The 20702-nt window shown below is 42.3% G+C and overlaps 1 protein-coding gene across 2 annotated transcripts in view; it reads right to left on the bottom strand.

Annotated features, from left to right (window-relative positions):
- FAM117A (family with sequence similarity 117 member A) overlaps window positions 1-20702 on the bottom strand; it is a 42592-nt gene that overhangs the window by 20837 nt on the left and 1053 nt on the right. The window lies entirely within an intron of this gene.

Raw genomic sequence — 20702 nt, 5'->3', positions numbered from 1 at the left:
TATTAATGTCTTCGCAGAAGTATGGTACTCAGTTCCATAAGGTTTAGAAACCCTTTAGTTCCCTAATCTCTTTTCTTCCATTCTTCCTCTTCACACACCCCTGGCTTTCAATTCTTCTTTCCTGTTGGTAATTCTTTTCTTTCATCCTGTCGCATGTTCTGCTTTTTCCTTGGTCACCAAGCAGTAGTGCCTGGCAAAGGATATATCACTGGAGCTACCTAGAGGCCCTCTGGAGAAAGCCATATCCCAGATCTGATAAAGCCTCTTCTCTTCACTGTTTAGGGAAGGTGAATGAAGTCTGTCACCTAGTGATTAAAGATAGTACAGCAGGCTACAGACAGAGGTCAATTAGCTAGAATTAAATACTGTAATGAAAATTAAAATTATTTTAAAAATTAAAATTAAATAATTTACTTAGAAAATAAATTGCCACCAAAATGCACACATTTACACACCTATGTCAGGGTATAAGTATCTAGGTTTTGGTATCCTGAATCTATGATGAGACATACACATTACATTATTATAGATAATAGTACATAATTACTAATAATACAGTGGGCCCTTGGTATTCGCTGGGGTTTGGTTCCAGGACGCCCTGTGGATACCAAAATCCATGGATACTCAAGTCCCATTAAGTACAATGGGAGAGTAAAACGGTATTCTTTATATAAAATGGCAAAATTAAGGTTTGCCTTTTGAAATTTATGTACAGTGGAACCTCGGGATACGAAATACCCGGGTTACGAATTTTTCGGGACCCGAAAAAAACCCATAGGAAATTATTGATCCGGGTTACGAAAGTTTTTTCGGGTCCCGAAAAAACTTTTGGTGCTTTTCGGCGCGATTTTACACCAAATCGCGGCTTTTCCCCATTAGCGGCTATGGGGATTCGGCTTGCGAAAGCCGTTCGGGTTACGAAAGCGGCCGCGGAACGAATTAATTTCGTAACCCGAGGCTCCACTGTATTTTAAAAATATTTTCAAACCATGGATGCTTGAATCTGTGGATAAAAAATCCATGGATACAGAGGGCTGACTGTACTACATTTAATTATTAAAACCTTGCTGCCTCCATACTCCTGCACAGAGAGTGACTTACTCGGTGCTGAAGCAAAGGCACATTGCATGAGCTTAAACATATCTCATGGGTCACAGGCACAAGCAAATCAGGCTCTACACCTCAGGCACCACAAAGGTTGCTGGGCTTCAACTCCAATAATCCCTGACCACTGGCCATGCTAACTGAAGCTGATATGAGTTGAACATCAACAACACCTGAAGGTACACACATTCCCCATCCATAAGTGACATGAAGCTTAGTACAGTCAACACCATTAAATGTCACCTCCATTGCAAAGCTAACCGTAGGACCAAATAGATGACTATATAGCAAGCTATGTGTTTCACAGCGTTAATGACAGATTAAGAGCATAGATGTTGGCCAAGGGACCATGTTGCCTTGTGCCAACTCAGACCATTAGTTTATCTCTGGCTGAGAATGTCTGGCAGTAGCTTTCCAAGTTCTGACAGAGGCACGTTTCTCGGCCCTGCTATAACATGAAACATGTTCTGCCTGCAAAACATCAAAGCTTGGAAAAAATCCCAGAATCCCCCAGTCAACACAGCTTTCCCAAATTCTGGAAAGCCTGTCTTTGAATCCTAAACCTAACCAATCCTATCTATATTTGCCCTATAACTGGAGAAGACTATTGGCAGAAGCCAAAAGAGAAGCACAAATTTCATTACCATCTAAGGAGCTCTGGGTAAGAACTTACAGTGAATATGCAACTGCCAATCATTTGTCAAAAAGGAAGGAAGGCAGAAAGGCACTAATAGCGCTTTGGTTGCAAGACTCATTTCCCCAGCTGTCTGTGCAGGAAGGGGTATGGGTTAGTAAGAAAAAATGGGGCCTTGCCTTGTCCACACTTAGCTCACAAGTGGTAGATCCAATGGAGATAGGGTTGCCATAAGTGAGGACCTCCAAACCGGGACAAATGTAGGACAAATGCAAGACAACGTTTTCAAATGTAGGACACATTTTATAAAAATGGAGGACACTCAAAAATTGAGGCTTTTTTAAGAAATGTTAATATAAATGCATGTTTCTTAGGCATGATCAAAATGGAGGACATTTTGACATTATTTGTAGACAGATCACGGAAATGTACTTCCTTTTCTGGCCACCCCCCTCTCCCCATTCCAAACAGCACATTTGAGCATTGAAGCTGGCTTTATTTTAACATTGCCTCTTGCATATTTCAGAGGCTTATTCCACAACCAAACCCTTTGGTCAAGAGACTTTGGTTTTCCTTCATTTTGACTTGTTTTGTCTGTATTCCTCCCCACTAAATAAAGGAGACATGAAATGGAGTTAATGGGTACAAGTAGTTAAACAAAAAAGTCTTGTGAGACTCTGTAGGCAAGAGGTGCACCATATTAAGAACTGCATTAAGCACACTTAGGCTACTGCCACACTGCTTTCACTCTCATCACTCCATCCTATGGAATCCTGGGATTTGTTGTTTGTTGTGGTGCCAAGGCTGGGCTTTGAAATCTCAGGCATAAGAGAGGCAAAAGGCTTGGGCTGCATCTACACTGGAGAAATAATCTGGTTTGAGACCACTTTAACTGTCTTGGCTGAATGCTATGGAATTCTGGGAATGGTGGTCTGTTCCAGCACCACAGCAGAATTGCAGTTAAACCCCTGGAAAGCTCTCTGACCAAGGTGACCAATGCCCTCACCCCAAAATGTAGGGCACCCAAGCAAAAATATGTAGGACATGGCCAAAAATAAAAGCTAAAAACACCCATGTAATTATAAATCCATGCTTCTTAGCCATGATCCAAATGGAGGACATTTTGAAATTTGACCGAAGAGGACATGTCCTGGAAAAGGAGGAGGATGCCTGGTCACCTTGTCTCTGGTCCAAAATACACTGCAGAAATAAAACAATGCTGGACTGAAATGCCCAGAGTTCCTCACCAAAGCTGCATCCACACTGAGGAAATAATCCAGTTTGAGAGTGACTTAACTGTCCTGGGTTAGTGCTGGGGAATGCTGGGAATTGTAGTACATTGTGGCCCCAGAGCTATCTCTAACAGGGAGTCCCATAACCCTCCAAACGTAGTTGAACTGCAGTGCCCAGAATTCCTCCCCAGGTGCATCCACACTGAGGAAATGGTCCAGTTTGAGACTGCTCAGTGCTGGGGAATCCTGGGAATTGTAGTCTATTGTGGCCTCAGAGCCATCACTGACAGAGAAGTCTCAATGTCTCCCAAACACTAGCATTCCCAGGATTCCCTAGCACTGAGTTAAAGCAGTCTCAAAGTGGGTTATTATTCCTGCAGTGTGTGTGAGAGATATAAAAGCTAGGGACTGGATTCATTTGGAGGATCTCTGTGTCCAAAACACACTGCTTGGACTGCCAGGGCTCAGTGCTATGGAATCCTGGGAATTGTAGTTTATTGTGGCATTGAGCTTTGGCAGTTAAAGGGGTCTCAAAGTGCAGAGGGGGGGGGGGAGAGAAAAGCCAGGGAGTGTGAATGAGCTCTGAGAGGAGGAGGAGGAGGAGGAGGAGGGAGGGAGCCAAGGGAAGTGGCCAGGACCATCAGCCTCCTCTCTTCCACCGAAGACTGCTGGCAAGAAGCTCTGCCCCCCCCCCCCCCCGCCTCCTCTGTGGACCATTCAGCTTCCTTTTGTCAAAAGAGCTCTGGTGCCACAAGAAACTACAATTCCCAGAATCCCATAGCACTGAGCCATGGATGTTTAAGGGGGGGGGGGTCAAACTATTTCTGCAGCCTTTTGCTATCCCAAAGCCTTCTATTATTTACCAGCAACTTGCAAGGCAAAATCTCTTCCTTCCAAGCCCTTGAAAACCAACCCAAGGGGAGGGCTGATTGCTTCTTTCCCATTGGTCAGCTTCGGGAGAAATTTGCATATTACAAGGAAAGGTGTTTAGGGCCTCAAAAACGATCCTGTGATAAAGAATTACAACAATACTGACCTGGTAGACATTTAAAAGATGAGGCATTTAGACTCCCAGGGAAACAGGAACGATTGATGGCCTTTTTTTTCTTTGCTCACTGTAACCTGAAAGTAATGCCTCTTGCAGGGTATATATACCAAGTGGGCTGGCAATAGCTCTGAGTGGCAGATGTCTTGAAGACCTGCTCTCTAGGCTGAGCCAGGCAGGGAGACAGGGAGGGTGGCACACAGCCAGGGGGAGGGCTGGAGCTGCCTCCAGGGCCTTGCTGGGGGGGGAGGTCCCGGGGGAGGGACCAAACCAGGGCGGGACCATGTGGCCCCGCCCCAAACCGGGAAAGTCCCGCCCCCAGGCGGGATATGGCAAGCCTAAATGGAGATGCACAAACTCATGCTGGTAAAGGCTTATGACCGCACTAAAAGTTATAACTGTCTTCCTTCAGTTATTAAGATACTGAAAATAAAATTTCAACAGTTATTTGTCCCATATTCCTCTGGAGTCTTGTAACATTGAGGGGAAGACGCATTGTTTAAAAAGGAAGGTTGCCATTGCCACTGCAACCATATCAGGTATTCCTTGCCTGCACACTACTACTCAGCTGTCATTTCTTGGGCCTCCTAGTTTCGTTTCAGAGTTAGCTGTTCAAAACCTATCAGCTCCCACTTGCAGCAGAGTATATGTATATGTATACATATATGTATACATACACATACCTGTTTAATAACAAAACAGGAACATAGTTGCCTGCAAGACTATTAATCACATAGATTTATGGTGGGAACAGGATATCACATTGATGATGAATTATTTGTTGTTGTTGTGTGCCTTCAAAACATTTCTGATTTACAGTGACCATAAGTTGAACCTACCATAGGTTTTTCTGGAGCTGAGAGAATGTGACTTTCCCACGATCACCCAGTGGGCTTCCATGGCCATACAGGGACTCAAACCCTGATCTCCAGAACCATAGTCCAACATTCAAACCACTAAATCATGCTAGCATTCCTTATTAAGCACTTATTTGCTAATAAGGAAAGCACAAATAGCTTCTTAAAAATCCTTTGGAAAGGAACATTGTGATAACTCATTTTTATGGATCATCTTAGCACTTCTCATGCCCAGTCTCTCAGTAAACTTTACACCATTCCTCCTGTCCCGGTAACATGGATCAACGTAACCTACACAGTGTGTTGGGGTGTGTGTGAGTCTGTCAGAAATGGGAGTCACAAAAATCACCACCACATTTGCGGTGGAGGAAAGCTCTGAAGCAAAGCTTACTCATCACATCTCATTCTCAAGCATGGCTCCAGGCTACTGCATTTAAACGGAGAGAAAGAAAGAATGCCAACTACAGCCCAAGGCTGAGGATTGTTTGTTTTTCATTTAGAAGTAAATTAATATGTGCTCATAAAGCAGGGACCTCCTGGTTTGCTGCCAGCTCCCAGTTCAGAGCTCTTGACTCATAGCAGTCAGCAGCTATTTAAGGCTTCCCTTGACTGCTTGCTGAAGGTGTATGTGGGTCTATTTGAGGCGCATGTATCTTGCGCTGTTTCAAAAGAGATGCCTGGGCTTAAGCACACTTGATAATCTCTGCCCTTTAACCCTAGAGGTGCAGCCACTCTCTGGTCAAGACAACCTGCACAACACACACAGACTCACAATTTGAGCTGGGGGTTGACAAAGCAAACCCTGGCCCATATACACATATACAATGGGTCTGTGTTATCAGCTGGTGGTTGGTTGCAGCCCTCTCCCCTGGATAACAAAATCTGTGAGTGCTCATGTCCCATTACATACAATGGCACAGTAAAATGCTGTCCCTTACATAAAATGGCAAAATCAAGGTTTGCTATTTGGAATTTATATTTTGAAAAATATTTTCAAGCCAATGATACTTGAATCTGTGGATAAAAAAATTCATGGATAAGGAGGGCTGACTGTAATTCCCTGCCTGTGCAGAAGGAATCAGTGCCTGCACAATGTTAGCACAGCTGGGGGAAAACATTGCAGCCCCACAGCTGGACTGAAGTGCTTTTCTGCTCATGTCAAAGCAAGGCAGCTAAAAATACACCCAAGGCAGCAAAACAATGCTTGCTGCAAGACAAAGATGGCCTGTGGGAGAAGCAGAGGAGGGTGGAGTGTCCTGTTTACAGTGCAGCCCAATTATCAGCTGAGACCATTAGGGCCGGGACCAGCCAGCTCCACCTAGCTGTGTATTCTGGGACTGGCCCAAACTGTGTTCACTTGCTAAGCATCTTCTATCTGGGGCGTGAGGGAAGAGAGTTCAAGATGGAACTGCTTTGAGATAATGAAACCCTCACAATCTCAGCCCACCAGTTTGACAGCTGCCTCACATCTCCTCCTCCTCCAGCTGGGGCTGTTCCTTTTTAACTTGTTCTACTTGCATCCAAAACTCAGAAGGAATATCAGCATTCTGAACAGGGGAGGCCTATAAGGAAAAGATGGGTAGTTAGGTGCCTTTTCTCCCTCTGAATACTCATGGTGCATTGCCTCTCACTATTTTGATCTGGATAGGTAATCTGTGGTCCTCCACAATGTTGTGGGGCTTTTGTTGTTCGTTGTTGTTAACTGCGGTTTCGATCCACGGAGACCCTGTGGATCACAAGTCCCATTTTCACTCACCATTGGCCAGCCTGGCTGGAAGTGATGGAAAAATTAGTTAACAACAACTGGAGGACTACAGGTTAAAAGAAGTACATGCAGTGAGCTAAAAAGAAATGCTGGTGAATTTCGACATTCATTTCTTCACTGTTTACACTGTCAGCACAAGCAGGTATTTAAATTACAGTACTGCTGTTTCTCTCAACTTTCTCCCCATGCCAAGAACAAATAATTTCCCTTTGCATTAAAGTGCAGCTTACCCAATTCTCTTATTTTGGGGGAGTGGGGCTTGCTTCTAAAAAGCCAACTTCAGAGTATAAGGATACAACTTTTAAACAAACCAACCCTGATTCACATTCTGTGAATGGTACCATAAACAGTATTTAACATGCATACTAAGGTTGGCACCAGGAGTGGTTCACATTTAAGGTACAAATATGTTCAGGCTCTTGCATGTCTGTAATGCATAGCACCATCCCCACCCCCGCAAGTAATATTATAGCCTGGAAACAACTGTTTTAACAAAGCCAGTCATCCTCTCTGACTTGGAGGTGGTGAAGAAGCTGTTGAATATTTTTCCTCCTTGGCAGACCTTGCAACCTTCAGATGATCTGGCAAAGGCTGTTCCTGTGGGCTGTTAGGGTTGTTTTTTTAATTATTGTTTTATGCAATTGTGGGCTGGCACTTATGAAGTGTTGAAGTTATTTTTTTTAAATAGCATCACAAAATAAAGGTGCAAATGTTACAGAAACCACAAGTTGCAAAATGGGTCATGAGGACAACTAGTTTCTGTAAACTATATTAAGAGAATCAGGAGCTCTAATGCAAAGTCAGCTGCAATTAATAACCTAAGGAAGTTGTCCCCAAGTATAGTAAGTGCCAGATGGTTCTGCTACAGTAGTTTCATATTGTATGTCACTTGGTCTTGTATGTTAAAGTGCCAAATAGGTTGGGGGTCCACATTTGGGCTATGAGGTCAAGTAAACAAAATCTTAATTTATGATATATGCAACTCAGGCTTAATAACGCTCAAAAACTGTTTCTGCATTGCATCCTGGAATCTCTGAAGGCTAAAAGGACATCTTATTGACTTTTCATGGGCCTACAGCATATTACAATGAAGTCTGCAGTCAGAAATGGTAAATTCCAAGACAGGATAAATGTTATGAGAAGCTATCAAACAAAGTTTACAAATGTATAAGGAGAACAATAGTAGCCAACAATGTAACAAGGATATTGTAAAATTTTCCAATGTAGACTGGGTATGATAATTACCAGGAAACTGAAAGCTCTGACTATAACTGACACCCATAGCAAAAGAAAATGTAATCACTAATTTACTCTGAAAAGACTGCCAAGAACAGTGGCAGTGAGCTCAGATTTCAGGTACCATGAATTCCAGAATGACTGCTGTTCACCCTTAACTCTAGGCCAGGGGTTCCCAACCTGTGCTCTGAGGATCCCTTAGGGCTCTGCGTGCACTTCCCAGGTGGTCTGCGGCTGCTTTGGTAAAATGAAAGAAATAAAAATTGAATTGAAATTAAAGAATAAGAATATATTCTTATACAGTGGACCCTTGCTTTACAGAGGGGATCCATTCTGGACCCCCCTGCATAAAGCTAATTCAGCACATGTGCAAGCCCCATTTAAATGAACAGGGTGCACACCACAGGCACACACATCATTCATCTAAATGGGGCTTCCCGTCCGTGTGACCTCAAGTCCATGTATGGGAAGCCTACATATGGGACGGGCTGCCTGACTATATATACTCCAAAACACTATTGACTTATAAGACATAGGGTAGACTTATAAGACAAGGGCCTCGCAAGTCAAAAAGGTTGGGAACTCTTACTCTAGGCCAATCTTCCCCAACCTGGAGGCATCCATGTGTTTTAATTCCTGATGGCCAATAACCAGGGATTATGGAATTTGTAGTACAAAACACCTGAGTCCTAATAGTTCTCTGCCCATGCAATGGTAAGAACATTTAGCTCAAAGCAAAGACTATTTTGGCTCCCCCCCAAGCCTCTTTGTAGGAGAAACGCCAACATTTGTTCACAATATAAAGCGCTATTCCACCAGCTCCATGCAGCTATGTCCACCCACACCAAAGCAGACTGGAATTTTGTCTTTCAGCATCCAAACAATTTCACTCTGCCAGGAATACACCCAGTGTGCTCCATTTATCAAAGATCATCCCAACCAACTCACGCCCCCCCCCCAAATCTAGCCAACCTGCCTGGTAATTCCAAAAACAAAGGCTTTCACTCGCTGAGTACTTGAGCGGGTGTGCACAGCACCTAGGCAGCAAGAAAACTATTTGGCAGAGATGCTTCAATGAAAAGCCCAAGCTTTGGATGGATGAGTCATCTCAGTTTTTAGCACCAAGTTCCTGAAAAGTGAAATATCGCTTCAATGTTCTGTAAACCAGGGAGTGGAAGAAATTTTCCTTCACCCTGGTGAGAAGAGGAATGGCTGCCAGTTCCTGGCCAGTCACAGTCCCAACTCTTCACTTTACTATTTTCCACAGCCTACTTTCTACCATTTTGTTAGCTTGCAGGGACAAGTTGACAATTCTGTTGCTGTGTAACAGCATCACTGGTTTTGAGGCAGAAACCTGAAGGCACCACGGTTAATGGTAAGGGCTCACAAAATGGCAGCTATCATACCCAGAGATTCCATTTTTTTGCTCCTAGGAATATGGAAATACAGCAGAATGGACCAGGGAGGGGGACACATAGAGGTAACCCTCCATCCAGTCCATGGAACTCAGGAGCTGAAATGGGTTAGTTTAAATTGGGCAACAAACGAAGCAAATAAGATTTTAATTTTTTCTCTGCTGGAGCAAGCTCTGTCCCAGGACAAACACATATGGCTACCTCACTGAACGCCACTTTCCCCACTGGTCTGGCTGGAACCAGCAACTATTTGGCGTTTTCCTCTCAAAGAACTATCTCCATCCAACAGCCACTCTACCCGGTTAAGTCAGCAGGAAAGGCAGCCTCCAGTGTCAGATCAATTGCTATTAATTCTTAAGAGGGGAAGTGCCATTCTCCTGTAATTCTCTTAAGATATTTCATTAGGCAATGTTGGGAAAGAGTTTATTTCTCATATTTCTAAGCTACTCTACCAAAATAAATAAATAATTCAGGCCAGGATGCAATCAAGGGAAACAGATTAAACACAGTGTTGCTTTATTGAGACCAATCAAAATGCCACAGAAGCAAACACACTTTTAGGTCCTTCACAACTTTTTGATAGGCTATGTGATATCAAAAAAATAGTGGAAGGGCAAAGTATAAGTAACCCATTAGGCCAGACGTTGTGGCCATGAGTCTTCACTTATGGTTCATTCCCAAAATAGAGGCTGTGGAATGAATGACTGATAAACTAGTAAGATGGGTTAGTAACTAGTTATATCTGCCAAGGCATCCTAGGATGCAGAATAAATGGCGCAAGTTGCAATTTCAGAAAGCACAAAGATTGGCTATGACTGGCAGCCTTGGCTGGAAAAACACAGGTTCCTGAGTTGGCACATAGTTGGAACACAAGAAACAGGATAGTCTTATATAAGCAAAGCTGGAGATAACTTATGTGCTGCACTGGGTTAAAAAGTTAACTGAAGTCAAACTGAGTTTTCCTTGTTGTTGGAAAGGATGGGATCAGTGAAGAATCTCCTTTCAGACAATAGAAAATCTTCCCTTGGTGATATATTCCTAATTTGGCTTCAATTGACTTTTAAAAACATAATTTAAACTCAATTTACAATAGAACCAGAGACATCACCCATACGATATCATAAAATAAACAATGTTAAGTCAGAGGCAAGGTGTATTACTAAGACCCCAAAACTTGGGTAAATAGCTATGCCTTAACTTGGTGTCAAAATGAGACATAAATACCAGCACCCACACCTATCAGGCCTTGTGGGGGGAAGGATTTCACAAACAGGTTGCCAGAGACAGGAAGCAGTTGACATTGTAAGTCTCTGGGATTATAAACCATTCTTTTAGATCGTGAACAACCTTGAATGTTTTGGAAGAAAGACAGTACATGAAAGTAGCAAGTTGTAGCGTCCACAATTTAAAGCATCAAATTTAAGACTGAAAATAGATAGGACTAAGTCTAGTAATCCATTTGAGCAACATGAGAAGTTTATCCTGAGCATTCGCCAAGTGCCTTCCTGAGGAAGCACAGCCATTCCCACATATCCTAGATATTTTGAAGCACACAGTGGAAACTTGAGTACTAGAATCTTTGTTTCTGCAGAACTATATCATCAAGCTTTCCCTTAAACAGGTGTAAGGAAGCCGGTGCTTTCTAGATTATAGTATGAATCTGCAAAAGCTGTGGCCAGCATGATCAATAGTTATGGATTCTGGGAATTGTAATCCAAAGTATGGGTGAATAGAAGTAGATTTTCTACAACTGGCACCAAATACTGAAATCGCTGGAAAAAATAATGCAATCATACCTAATCCTGTAGGCTGCATCCTCCTTCACTGAGGGCCATGGGGCAGTTGAGGTTTAAACCAAGCTGATTAAGAATCAGAATATGCAACAACGGTAATATACCAGATCAGACAGAACTATTTTCATTGTGGAATAACTAAATTCTCCACTCTTCCAGGCCAATGCCTGATCAGGATCTGAACTCTGTATTTAAAAACTGTCAGCCAGATTTTAAGCCATCTGTGCAATGATCGTGCCAGACAAAATGACTTGGTTTCTACCCCAGTACATTGGAGGGTACTCCAAGTGTAGAAATGAATGACTTGGATCTAAGATGCAGGAAATAAGTTGACTGCTTTTTTCCAGTTTAAAGAAATGAGGGAAATTAATGAGTGCTCATGGAACCGTTTTATTCAGCTGAGATGGAGACAAGGTCTACCTTTTCCAGCTTAGTGAAAAACAAGATCACAGTTGAGATTATAGCCTTTATTACAGCTATCCCACAACTGTGTACCGAATTTGTCTACTGAGAATTAAATTCCCCAGCAAAAAGCAGAGGATTGTTCAGCATCCATTGCTCATTTCCTCCTGTTTAGGTATATCTAATGAAAAGGAAAGCAAAGAAACAAAAAACAAGAATGTAACCTAGCTTCCTTGTACAAAAAAAGAATGAAAGCAGAACTACAAGTTCTGCTGGAGATTCACATTATGTAAGCTTAGCATTTTTGGTTTTTGAGGGGGGCAGCTGTGAAAAAGAAAGATGCAACCGAGAAGTCATAGCAGATAGCTCAGTTGCTTTCTTACTCATTGCCCCTCCAAATTGGTCTTCCCCCCCCCCCCCAAGAAATTCCAGTGTGTGAGCAGGAGAGGCACAGAAACATTTCAAAGCAGCTGTGCTATAACCATCCTAGCACAGGTGTGTAGAGAAAAAGGATGATGCATATTTTACCTGTAGTGTTTTAAATCTCCCTGGTAAATATGCTCTAGAGAGCGAGCAAAACATAGTAGTTTCAGGGTTGGACTACAACTCTGGAGACCAGGATTTGCTCAGCCATGAAACCTACTGGGTTACCCTGGGCAAGTCACATGCTCTCAGCCTCAAGGGAAGGCAATGAGAAACCTCCTCTGGACATATCTTGCCATGAAAATCCCTTAGGGTCACCATAAGTCAGAAACGACTTGAAGACACACAACAACAAAATATGCTCTACCTGGGTGGGAAAAAGTGAAGAGAAATGCTGTCAGGCATTTGGCAAACTTTGGCTTATAAGGTAATAATAATAAAATTTTATTTGTATACCGCTTTTCCAAAGATCAAAGCGGTTTACAGTCGATAAAACCAAGTACAACACATCTCATAAAAATCCATATTACAAATATACAATCTATAACACTAAAAACTCCAACACAATCATTCAAAGGGTAAAGCAGAGAATCGATGGCAACAGAATACACAGCTTAATTCTTCAGGGGGAAGGCTTGACAAAAGAGAAGGGTTTTCAATCTCTTTTTAAATGTTTCTAGGGGGGTCGTCAGACGGAGCTCCTTGGGAAGATTATAAAGTAGAGCTGAGAATTATTCTCTGTCCAAGCCCACTTATACTTAAAGGCAAAAAGGTACAATTACAATGTCTGTGAGCACTCCTTAGCACTACTGCGGGTCAGTCTCTGGTTATGGGCTCAGCAATAAGTTTTAAACCATTTAATCTATTTATACATGCCATTGTGTACCTTCACTTATAGCAACTATAAGGTGACCATCACAGGGCTTTTCCTTGCCTTTCTCTGAGGCAGAGAATGTGACTTGCTCAAGGTCACCTAGTGAGTTTCCATGGCTGAGCAGGGACTCTACCCCTAGTCTCCCCAGTATTCTAGTCCAACACGTAAACCACTATACCCCACTGGCTCTTCAGATACATGAATATAAATGGATGAAGACAAGGACTGAAGGCCACCACTTTAATCTGCATACACAATCTCTTCAAATGAAGAGGCACACAGATGTGCAAACTCAGGACTGCACACACCACCACAGGTGTCAGCCAAGGAGACCAGAGCTTGAGAACAGAAGCACTTGGTTAGATTTGTTCTTTGTGGCTGCTTACAGAATGTAGAGGGAAGGGGGACTCTTGTACCTGTTTTTCTAGAGTCCTCTTTTTACAAGTTAGAGAGCAGAGATACAAACGACTACAGGTACACAAGCTTAGAGCATAGGTGTGTATGTAACTTGACCCCACCTACAGTAATTCCATGCAGGCACAAGTTTATAGGCTGCCATCTGGCCTCTTGATTTAATAATAATAATAATAATAATAAATTTTATTTGTATGCCGCCCTTCCTTCGATCAGGGCGGCTCACAACAGTAAAAGCAAACAATTTCAATAAAAATTACAATAAGAATACAATAAAAACATCCAATACACAATCCTACAGTAGAGGAAAAAAAATAAAAAAAAAAATAAAAAAAAAATACAATGCCCTAAACTCTTAGCCATAAACATTCCAAGTGTGGAGAGAAAAGGACAGCCATGCAGTTCTGAACACAATACTACTGCAAGGTTAATTGAAAGGAAACTCCACATAATCTAAGGTAGGTGGGCTGATAAACAGTTTTTATGATGGAGTGGCAATTGGCCAGAATTGTGTCAAATATTAAAGTTGCTCCTTTATTATCTGGCTGTAACATAGCATATAACTGATTTTATGGTAGGCTTGGCTAGGGGGTGGAGGGGGAGCTGGCAGTTGAAAAGATGTATTTATCATCTGGTGATAGGCAGCTGGCAGATGTATATCTTTCTGCTTTCAAACTATCTGGAGAGCCAGCATCACCACAGGGATGGTAGGGCTACTTGCAAGAGAGGGAAGGAAGGGCACCAAGGGCCGGAATGCCTTCCATGTAACATTTGAGAGCATTTTTATCCTTGATGTTTTGTAAGGCAGGCTTTTCTACTATCTCTACAAGAAAGCAGTATGTTATCTATTGAAAAAGGGGGGTGGTGGGCTTAGACAAGGAGGTATGGAGAGTTGTATTTCCCATTTGGCAAGAATGCAATGTGATTCTTGGTTGCAGAGCTCCAGAAACAAGAGAATTAGATTTTTTCTGTCTCTAAAAACCAGATTTTCTACCTGAGATAAACAGAGGGGCATCTGGAGGATTAACAACTACTCCAAAGAAGATAAGGTTAGCAAGAGATTAATGAAAAGCAAAGAGTTGGAGTAATCTAAAATGTTTTAATAAGAGAAGAAGAGAATGGAAGAGGTGTGGCAACTGGACTTGCCTAATTTAGTTCATCATTGTCCAGAGATATTTTCAACTGTTTGACACAATTCCCTTGTGTAGAATGGGATTTAAGCAACCAACAACTATCCCATTTCACTCTTCTTCTCCTTCATGCATTTTGCCTTTTACTGCTTTTAAGAAATAGTAGCAGAAAAATCAGGTTTCCTGTGGCTAAAACCATTATCAAATTAGGATAGACCCTATCTTTTGGGAGAACTAATTTGGCAGCCAGTTCTCTTCCTCTGCCTACATAAGAGCTTTATCTTTAGCACTAACCCACCCATTTATCCTATGAGAATGAAGACATATTGCTGAAAGCCTGTAATATTTCCAAAAACAGCAGCTGGGATTTCCTCTTCCCATTTCCATTCTTATTCTTCCATGTCTTCATGGCTGTTAATCATCAGTTGGAAAGGGGAAGGGAACTCAAAAACTAGGGAAGGTTCCTATTTTGAACTGTTAATTCCCCAAATCTCCCAACCAGCATGACTAGTGGGACAGGATTCTGGGAATCATAGTTCAAAATTAATAACATTGCCTGGCTTTGCAGAAACGATCACCATAACCAGTATTAGACAGTTGTCAAAGATGAGAAAATCATCAGAATTTGGAACACTAATTGCAGAATTCATCCAGGGGCCAGATGTCTCAGTTCCTCTGAATTTGTCTGCAAGTTCAAACTGTAGAACCCATGCATATTCACTATGGAGGCAGACTGTTGAGATCAATCCTAATCATTTTTACACAGCAGCGCCCTTGGATCTGTTTCTTCTCTAACCAACTACTACAGGCTTTCTAAAGCCAAGACAGGTACAGCAGCGGATAAGCAGCTTGGCAGCGGAAGCTGTGGGCCTGCTCACACCCACTTCCCTCCCTCCCTGTTCTTGCATAGCTCCTACACCCCATACTGGAACAAAAACACAGCCTGAGCCTTTTGCATCTGTCAGCACCAGCCACAGAAAGTATTTGCTACTTGCTCTAGATAAGGTCAAGCACAGTAATGATTTTAGGTTATGATTTGACAGCCATATACCATTTTGAACTGCCATTTCCAGAATTTCATAGGGGCCATGCTGATGAGAGTCTTGGAGTTATAGTGCAAAGGATCTTATCCAGGCCCTCCCTAAACACACAAGACAGACCGTGACACCCTGCTCAGAAAAATGAAGCTGTAAACCAGCTTCACATGTGAGCTTAGTACCTGATTTCCCATCTCGCTATATTCCCTCATTCCTACCCACTAAGCCTGACATTTAAATAACTTCACATGCCTCCAAGGCAATTCACATACTTTCTCTGGCAGACCAACAAAAACTTTTTGCAGATGTAGTCATTTATCAAGGTCTTGATTTTTTCTTAACAACACAAAACCTCAGCTCTGAACCAGTGTATTAACATCAGCATTGGTGATGGAATTTGATAATGAAAGGGTATAATGGATATGCAAGACTCTGAATCCAAGGGATCTTTTCTCATTGAAAACAGATGGCTCTTACTAGCTTAACCTGAAAAGGCAGGCAGGCAGGCAACCTCTAGAGGCCTATATCTTATAACACACTAATCTTTTGTCAGAGCACTGTGGACCTCTGAATCAATTCCATTCTAACACCAACACCAGTTTCCTATACAAAAACAAGAAGAAAACATAATCAATTTATGCCTAAAACTCAGATGGGCCATGCATAGTGTGCTTGCTACAAAAGGAACAGAGAAACTTAGGGAACAGAGCAGGAGGAATACAGATGAGTATTCAACATCCATATGACATCCTTCTCATTTTTCAACCAGGATCTCCCACCTCAAATCCAATATTTCAATCTGCTGGAAACATGTCTAGTTTGATAAATATCTTTTTTCATCATTTAGTCTTACCAATGATAGAGAAAATCCACATTTATATGTTCCCCTTTAAACAAATAAGCACACAACATTAATTCAAGCCATTTGTTCATGGGAACATTACTAGCCAGGGTCCCCTGCCAACTTCCCTAGGATGCATCCATCCACAAGAGAGCTGAGGGGGTCACTCCACCCCAAGAATGGAAAACACAAGGAAGCTTTGGCCCTGAGTCTGCAAGATCTGAGCAGGGCTGGTGATGATAGGGTGACCTGGAGGTCTCTCATTCATAGGGTCACCATAAGTCAAAGTCAACTTGACAGCAGTTAACAGCAGCAACTGCCTCTTTAGAAAACAGCAAGAGGGGTGTGTGTACATGCAGTCAACAAGGGTCTGCAAGGAATTAATGGAAAGCAGAGGACAAATCTAGCAAGCATCTACCCCACAGGGCTTTGTGGAACACATCCTTGCCGGAGCAGAAAGGATGTGGTAATGGTTGTAAATGTGTCAGCTAGTTGAAGTAAATTCAAAATTTATTGAAAATTCATCTTTCCCACAGCATACTTACTTTTCTAGAAAAAATATACACAATTCAGATGGTGAAGCGTAAGTATACAACAATTTTTCAACTGAGTGCACATCAGTATATTTAGAGAAAAGCTTTCTCTAAACAAAAGATATATATATATTAGTAATTATATGAATAGCAAGTAGGCCTTATAGTAGGGTGGGTAACTATGAGCCTTTAGGGTTTTTTTCCCCCTTACCATCCCCATCAGCCTTGGCCAGCACAGCCAATGGTGAGGGAGTCTGGGAACTGTGCAGTCCAGAGATGATTAGAGGGCCCAAACTGCCCATCCTTGCATTACAGCAGGACACTAGTATTTCTGGACACAACAGTGCACTTTACTGTTTACATTAAGTTTCTTTCCTTGGCACTGAAAATGATCCATTTGTCAATTAGTAATTGAATAGCCACTGATCAGAGACCATTCTGGTTGTTGTGCTGCCCAGAGAAGCTTAGCCAAGTTATTGTAAATGGCTGTGGATCAAGAACAACAAATACCCTTTTATCAGCCAGCAATCTGGTTTTATTAATTTCCCCAAAGTCATAAAATGAGGAAACTCAACCGATAAACCTATTAAGTGGTAAATAACAAGCACTCTAATAAACTGTGTTATCTTTCACCTATTATAGATACTAGTGATGGATACCCTGTTTTAAAGCCAACCCTGCATTTGGTATGGTCAGATCAGAGTTCACTGAGATTCCTGCATTAATTTTATAGGCAAGTATATGGTGACTTTTTCCAAAGATGCAAACACAGTTTCAAAGATTTTGACTTGAAAGCTAATTAAAAAGCCTTGCAAAGCTTCAGCTGCTAGATCAAGATACAGCTCTTAAGACCTTCACTCTTTTTGCCTGCAAACTAAGGAGGAAGTGCCAAAACTAATGTACACAGATAAACAATCGGATATATTTCAGTGTACTATCTAGCCAACTTTAAAAATGCTGTAACAAAGAACCTTAACCTTTAGTTTTGGTGGGTGTATGCTTGAATGAACACATAAATTTCCTGTAAGAGTATAACATGAGAGAACTATTCACTGTTTTCACTGTTATGTGTTGAGGACTTCAAACACAGGAAGATAAGTCTAAATGTTTTGTTCAAGGAGCTTGCAAAAAGTGTCTAGATACCTGAGGCACTCAGTGTGATTAAATAAATACCTCTTCGTTCCCCCTTTAAAACAGATGCACGTCAAACCAAGTAAAATTATTAAACTGTGTGCTTCTCCCCATAGCATATATAGTGTTTAGCTTCCTCAGGCCATGACAAATAGTGGTTTATACACCCTGAAGAAGAATTGTGAGAAAGGGAACAAGTCTGAGGTTGCCACAGCCACAAAAAATCCTTCAGTTCATAACTACCATTGGTCAATCAATCATGCAACTGTAGAAACAGCTTCTTTTCTGTTCTTTGCAAGAAATCACTTAAACAGGCCACTAGCAAAGAAAGAAACACTAGCAAAGGAATAATACTTGCTAACATTTCATCAAATACTGTACCCAGATAGGGCTGGCACTCAGAAGAGAACTGCACGGTGGAAATGCAGGCAAAGGAAGACAGAATGGCTGTATCTCACCTTTTCAAAAATACTATCCTGAGTACCACCCCACTCCAGATTACATGGAGTGCCACTGAACCATCCAAATGTTGGCCTGCAAATCTCATCAGCCCCACAACACTGGTGATGGTGATGGATAGGTGGGAGTTGCAGCTCAGCAAAAGTGGAAAAACCGCAAACACTACTTTTTTAACCTAAAATACTACCTCTCTAGGAATCTTTAGGTCCTCCAGCATAACTCTGTGGTCAACATCAGCCAAAAACAAACCACAGAATCATGCTGGAGGACCTAGAAATGCCTAGAGAAGTATTTTCTTCAGTAATCTCTAGAGATCCTCCAGTGCAAGTCTATGGTCAATTTCCAGCAGAATCTCTCTGGAGGACCTAGGGATTCCTAGAGAAGACATATTAATCAAATCTGCAAATAATCAAACCCGCAAAAGCCAAAGCTGCAAATGTGGAGGGCCAGCTGCATATTCAAGCCATGGATGGTTTAATCCATGGATAAAAAAAGGCGTGGATTCACAGGGCCCACTCTATACTGACTGTTTTTTTCTCTCCATCTCATAACACTAATCAGCCGCCCCTGCTACACAATCTAAGCCTGCTTTTTTATATTGCCTTTATTTGTACTGCCATCTAGGCCCTTCTGTGTTCAGACATTTGCAGAAGTTGACCCTTTTCGCTGCCAGTTTCAACCAGGTCCCATTTTCACAGCCTGGTGAAGTCTCCCAATGCTCATTTCTAGCCTTGAACTACTGTATTCCCATCTTACTTGACCCATTTTCTTATACATCAGCTGCTTGCCTATTTTGGGCACAACATCAACCCACTTTCCCCCCAGCCACACAAAAACCTTTTCCAAAAGGAGATTCCATGCTTCTATGCATGTCTTCTACATGATAAGTGTATCACATATTTACAAAATGCATTCATGCCATTTGCAGCCCTTAATTCCATCACCATGTTGCTTCCTTTCCATCCCCCAATTATCTGGAGCCAACAGGAGTCAGCCAAAAAAACCCTTATTGTGGGAACACAGCTAGTTTAGACACAACCCAGATACTTCGAGATTTCTTATTAGCCCCATTATATATATGGCTAACATGGAGCTCTCTGCAGTTTACTTGGAGCTACATAATCCTAAATAATTAGACCTCTTGGGTAAACTGGAGTGACTTCACCTTTCAGGTCCTGATCACTGCTCAGTCCCATATCAACATTTGTTGTTGTCTGCCTTCAAGTCATTTCCAACTTATGACAACACTATCACAGGTCTTTTTTTGGCAAGATTTGTTCAGTTTGCCGTGGCATTCCCCTGAGGCTGAGAGTGCGTGACCTGCCCAAGGTTGCCCAACAGGTTTCATGGCCGAGCTGCGAATCCCACCTATACTCTCAGATTGGCAGGCCAACGTTCAGATTCTCACTAACCTCAACAAGCCTGGCTCCTGAAAATGCAATGTGTGCCTTCAAACCACAACACTTCCTCAAAACCCAGAGTTGTCTTTTTAGGGTGAGGGACTATAGAATCATAGAGTTGGAAGAAACCACAAGGGCCATCCAGTCCAACCCCCTTCTGCCATGCAAGAACTCTCAGTCAAAGCATCCCCAATGACAGATGGCGATCCAGCCTCTGTTTAAAGACCTCTAAGGAAGGAGACTCCACTACCCTCCGAGGAAGGAGTTTGTGCCACTGTCGAACAGCCCTGACTGTCAGGAGGTTCCTCCTAATATTGAGGTGGACTCTCACTAGATAGCCACCTTGGTGTAGTGGTTTGAGCGTTGCACTATGACTCTGGAAACCAGGGTTCGAATCCCAGCCCTGCAAACCCACTGGTCGACCTTGGGCCAGTCACCCTCTCTCAGCCTCAGAAGATGGCCATGACAAACCCTTTCTGAAGAAATCCTGCCAAGAAAGCCCCATAGTAAGCTCCCCTTGAGGTCTCCAAAGGGAGCCAGTGTGGCATAGTGGTTTATTTATACAGCATTGGACATGTCACTGGGAGACATGGGTTCGAATCCTGACCTGACTGAAGACCCTGGGTTTGAGCCAGGTTGCTTTATTTTTTAAGATATCTGGGTGACTTTAGGCAAGTCACACTCTCTCAGCCTCAGAGGATGGAAATGGCAAATCCCCCTCTGAAGAAACCTGGCCAAGAAAACATCACAATACTTTCACTCTCAGTGGACAACAACCTGAAGGCACACAACAGGAACTTAGTGACCAGATGCCCTCCTTTTCCAGGACATGTCCTACATTCCAGGCTTCTGTCCGGAAGGAATTTTGAGATGTCCTCCATTCTGAGCATGACTAAGAAGCATGAATTTAGACTGATGTTAGTGTTTTTAGCATTCATTTTGCAATGTCCTACATTTATCCTGAATATCTACTGAGG

The sequence above is a fragment of the Sceloporus occidentalis genome, unplaced genomic scaffold, assembly GCF_023333645.1.
Source record: "Sceloporus occidentalis isolate IW3139 unplaced genomic scaffold, rSceOcc1.0.p SCAF_7, whole genome shotgun sequence".
Taxonomy (NCBI): Eukaryota; Metazoa; Chordata; class Lepidosauria; order Squamata; family Phrynosomatidae; genus Sceloporus; species Sceloporus occidentalis.
Note: the sequence above shows the minus strand (reverse complement) of the source record. Positions and strands in the feature narration are given on the sequence as shown.